We start from the raw sequence: 5712 nt of genomic DNA on the forward strand, positions 1-5712 counted from the left end.
TTTGTTGAAGGAATGGTTGTGATTGCTATATTTAGTTCCCTTTATATTGAGTGACTCCAGCAGGAAATACCAAGACTTGGCTTACAGAATTTTCCATCAACAAAAAATTGCAGTGTAATGCTAATTATACTACAGAATCAAATACACTGTAGGGAAAAATAAGCATGTATCAAGCACTTATGGGCCAAATTCTGCAATCTACACTTTAATACAACCTTTGTCAAGTCAATGGGGAGGTTGTCTCTAAGGTTGGAAGTCGGGCCCATTTTCACACTACTTTTCCTCCTGAAGCTGCTTTACACAAGCCCTTGAACATAAAAGGCTCATCTACATGTGATATTAATGCACTGCAATAAACTCTGGCGCACAGTTTATTGCTCCTGGGTACAGCATCTTTGCATGACCCTGGGACCACAGCACATTGAGCCAGGCTGGACCATCCCTGGCTGGCAGGGAATCAGGAGTGAGGGGTCAGCCTGCCAGCCTGGGGCTAATCTGACCTAGCTCAATATTCTGGGGAGGGGCTGGCTGGGGTACAAGGATGGGAGGGAGGCCAGGCTTGACCCAGGTGTCCCTTGCCAGCCTGGGGCTAGCACCCAGGGCAGTCTAGATCTCCCCCTGGCTGCCACGTGGTGGAGAGATGGGCAGGAGCAAATTTACTCCTAATAGGCACATGTGTAGACATACTCACAGGGAAAGCTTACTGTGCAATATTTTACTGTATAGTAAGCTTTCTGTGCATTAATTGCATGTCGAGTGTAGGGTAGGCACACCCCTGTGTTTACAAGTATTAATGTACAATGGAGTTAATTAATTTAGTCCATCCTAAAAGCACCGCATGTGTAGACACTGAGATGTTTACGGCAGAACTAATTAGGCAATTCTGTAGTAAATGGCTTATGTAGACCTGCCCAGAAGTTGCAATCTATATCATCCTTGCTGTCTTCCTTTGCTTTACATTATGACTAGGAACTTAAATTACACATAAATACCAGTATACATTATCAGAAACCAGTTCAAATCTGTAACACAGAAGAAGTTCAGTGCACATAAACTGGTTACAAAATGTCTGAAACTCATTTAAGTTAAACCTGGATGAATGCAGTATCAGACTTAACTGATTTAGGTTAAATCGGTTTATTGAACTTCTGCCCCAGATCCCCTCAAGATTCAAGTTTAACTTTCAGTCCTCCAGCATCCCAGGATGTTTTGCACTTCCCCTGCAACCTCCTCTCCCCCTTGCAGAGTGGGCAGGCTAGCTTTGCCCCAGCTATCTGCTCCAGCTGAGCAGGGAAGCATACTCTAGCACCCCCTGGCTTCTGATCTGGGCAATTGAAGGTGTGTGGCTGCGTTTTCTGAATCAAAAGTGAATGTCTGTTTGCTTGCTTATCAGTTCAATCTGCTCAGCTTAGACTAACCTGCAAAGATTGAAGACATTCAGCCTCATTCATGCTTTTTAACTGTGTGTACTTAGCCTATAAAACCATTGTCCTGAAAATTGGTAAAATAGATTGGGGCTTAAAGTTGGGCACATGCATAGCAGTTGCAGGATCAGTGCCTAAAATGACACTAGAAGGAAAAGGAAAATAAATATTTATAAATGTATTAATTGTTTGAAGTATGCCCGCCTTTTTATATAACAACTCAGTGTTTCTTTCCAGGAAAAGATTATTTCACCTTTCAATAATTAAATATCATAACTTACTTTAAAAGTTTTCTTTCTGACTAGGAAGTTATTGCAATCAAGTAATACTTTCCAAGAGCACTTCAGTGATTACTCTTTCACTAAAAGCTGCATAGTGAAATCCTGATTCAATCAGAAAAAGAAAATATTGTGTCAAAAAGCTTTCTTTGCTGTGTAAAAGAATCTCTTAAGCAGTGACATGAATGCTAAAGCCAACCAGTTCCCCACTTAGATAAACTTGTGAAAGCTACAAACTCTTGAAAATCCAGGAAACACAAGTATTAAAATCCTGAAGTATAATGAAAAGGTTGTTTTTTGGAACAGATTCTGTTCAGTCTTTCACAATAGAGTGATATTGGTATTTTATGTCCTTTGTGCTGTAACCTCCCATGCTATTCATTGCTTTGAAGTTTTGAGTTAAACAAACAAGTGCAGAGGTCACATCAATGGATTACCACTTCAGTCACACCTTTGGCTTTCACTAATCCTCATTTTAATTTGTCCACAATTCACTGTCAGGATCTCAGTTGAGATTCCTTTGGTCTTGATCTGAAGGGCTTATTTTATGGCATTGGTGTGAACAGGTTTACAAAATAACCAAAAAGAGTGTTAACAAGTTTTGGCAGGGGATTAATGCATAGTCATAGTTGTGGATTAAGGGATCATTTAAATAATTTGCATTTTGCAGATCAGAGCACTGTTCTAAATTAATTTTATGCACTGACTGTACATATGTGTTCTGCCTTTAACTTCGGTGTTGTACTTGATAGCCGTGTTGGTCTTTAACTTTAACTTTTAAACTTTTATTTTTTAACTTCTAACTGCCTTTAACTTTTGTTTTATAAAAACTCAATCTCTGCCATTTCAATTAAATAAATATGACTGAGGGAATTATAAAGTTGCACTGTAGTGTACATTTATAACATGGTAGCTTTAGGAATTGTATTATGTCATGTGTGTCTTTAAAGCATTCATTTCCTTTTCCTTCTTTTTTCCACCCAAACAAAATACACTTTCTATTGTTCATACCTATGATAGCTTCCTTCACAGCCCGGGAGCCCGCTATCCACAGGTTAGGTAACAGATCTTTCAGATGGACTTGTCTTCAAGAAATTTCCCCCCATACTTATCAGTGATTGCTAAGCCATTATTTCCCCCCGCACCCCAATACTTATCACTAAACCATTATTCTATGATTCTGCTCCTATTGTTAAATGAAAAAAATATAATGGGCACATCTATGGGTACAATTAATGTGCCTGAATAGACTCTGGAGCTTATTGCTCCTGTGTCTTTTGTTCCTGGGCACACTATTTGAATGTGCTTACGAGCATCTGGAGTATATTGCTCTGGAGTTTATTCAGCCAGAAGGTGGCCAGCCAGCAGGTAGCATTGAAGCACTCCAGTCAGCCAGGCAATGTCTACATATGCACACAAAATGTATTTACAAGTATTAGCCTGCTCCAAAGTTTATTAGTTTTGCACACCCTAATAGGGGCTCATGGCTAAATGTGGAGACATTTACTGCAAAGCTAATTAGGCAGCTTCATAGTAAACACTGTGTAGATGCGCCCAATGGGCACATCCAGACGTGCATGGACATTTGGTTCCCTGGGGACAACTAGCGGTGGTGCTCCGCAGCTCCTTGTCCCTGGAGAATGCATGTGCCATGCATACTTTGGTGTGCAGCGAGTTACCCCAGGGGTGGCAGGGGAGGCTGAGGCCAGCACTGTGCTGGCCCCAGCAGCTGTACCTGGGGTTCTGGGGGCCTCCCAGGGCTGCAGCTGCCATGATTCTCCTGCGCGGAGCATGGCTTCGCTTTTCAGCAGTGCTTGCTGCCTGAGTGTGCGCTGTGCCATTTTTCTTTTTCTTTTTCCACGTTGGGTTTTTTTGGTTTGTTTGTTTGTTTTATTTGACCCCTGGATATCCAGGGGTCAAATTACTGGCTGGGGGCAGGGGGAAGAAAAAGGTTGCAGTGCACACTCAGGCAGTTTGCCCTTGCAGCATAGAGAACAATATATTGTGCAACATGTGGCATTGCAAGCGTGTTTGCGGTGCCGCATACTGAACAACTGCACATGTCTGGATGCGCCCAGTGTGTAACAACTGTCTGATTATGTTTTCACTAGATGTGGCTACATGTGCAATTAGTGCCGAGGAATGAACTCCAAAGCAGTTTGAGCCAGAGTAAACTATTCCCAGGCACAGTGTCTACCCATGCACCTGGGACAGCAGCAATTTGAGCTGGGGCAGAGCAGACCCAGGCTGGGAAGACACCGGGGTCAGCCCTGGGCTCTGGGTGGCAGCATTGGGCAACTGAGGGCCTGGCTAGGACATGAAGATGCTGAAAGTGCAGAGTCATGTGGCTAGGGAGCAGGCAGGAGTCTGGCCCCTGGCTGGCTGGGCTGGCTGCACACAATTTACACCTGCAGTCAGTGTCTACATGTGTGTTTGATTGCAGTAAATTACCCCGCATAAGATAGTACTGTCCCCAACAGTACTATCTTACACCAGTGGAAATTAGTTTACTGCAGCCTAATACCATTGCACATGTAGACAGTGATGCTTTACTCTGCAACTAATTAGTGTATTCTGCAGTGAAGCTCATGTGTAGACATAGCCACTGAATACCAAATATGAGCAACTTCTATCTTAGTTAAATAATATTTGGAATTTTTTGTGCTTATCTGAGTAATGCTCATAATGTCGCGTGAGGTAAACTGAGGCACAGGCAGGTAACCTGATTAATCAACGTCATATGGTATTTTACAGACAACTAGGAATAGAACCATTTGTGTTCTGAATCCTAGGACTGCCTTTTCGACTGGACCTTTGTGCCTCTTTCATTCTTTGGAGAGAGAGTCAGATGTTATTCTGTGTGTTATTCTGACCTGGCCAAAGGGCATCACATCAATATGTTACTGTTATATTATTGAATAGTAAGCTAATAAAACATATTTAATTTCAAAGAAGCCATGCATTTAAGAAAGATTTGTTCATAGGTTAACACTTTGCACCTTTATGGTGGAGATTCAGGCTATCAAGGAGTTGAGAGGAGTGTAAGTGTGTGATTTACATTTTGAGGAACCACAGAAAAATTAAGTTTTAAAGTAAGGGCTGCTTATTTTAATTTATGAACTTTAATATTCTTACATCCTCCACTTTAATTCCTTTTCCTGCTGCATTCACAACCTCAGTGTGTAATTAATGCCACTTCATATGCCCTGTATAAATACTTGGATGTCCGTGATACCACACAACACTGAAGAGGTAGTGAATTATTATTGTTACTCACAGTTTGAAAAGAGGGAACAGAGGCAGAGCAAGATTAAGGGGATTTGTCAGAAATTACAGAGGAAACCTTTGGTGGGTGGAAACTGAGCCTAAATCATTGAAGACCCAGTACAGAGTCTTACTTCCAAGACTATTCCTCATCTCCATAAGACTCAAGAAATTGGATTCAGTGCTAGGAAAGAAAGCTAAGGAGACTTGGTTGATGATATTTAAAAGCCTTAGTTAGTTAGTATCTTAAGGATGCCTGTACACATGCTGGGAGGCAGCTCTGACATGGAGCATGCTAATTACCAAGCTAACTGAAGGTCATTCAACAAGCTTTAGACAGAGGGCCTTTTCCTTCCTTCCCTGCCATTTTGAAGCATGGGGATGCTGATACATGAGCTGCTCGGGGTGCTTTAACTAGAGCAGCTCTCTAAAGTGCCCCCCATCCCCCTAGCACGTGTGAAAATGCCCTTTCTCAGAAGCTTTGATAAAGTTATTTGAATACAGTCTGAATTGGTATAATTTGGGGCTCCTTCAATATATAGTGGTAAGTTGTACTGTCCTTGGGGCCCTTACAGTCTCCGTGAGCGTAGGCCACCGTTTCCAAAAAAGTTTGACAACGTTCATGTGAAAATTGAATGGGCCAGAGCTGAACTCATGCTGATAGTAGCAGAGGGACCTCAAATGCATCTCCAAATGGGCAGCTGTGGATTCTCCTTACCAAGAGTGGTGTAGCAATAGCAGACAGC

The sequence above is a fragment of the Alligator mississippiensis genome, chromosome 4 (genome assembly GCF_030867095.1).
Source record: "Alligator mississippiensis isolate rAllMis1 chromosome 4, rAllMis1, whole genome shotgun sequence".
Taxonomy (NCBI): domain Eukaryota; kingdom Metazoa; phylum Chordata; order Crocodylia; family Alligatoridae; genus Alligator; species Alligator mississippiensis.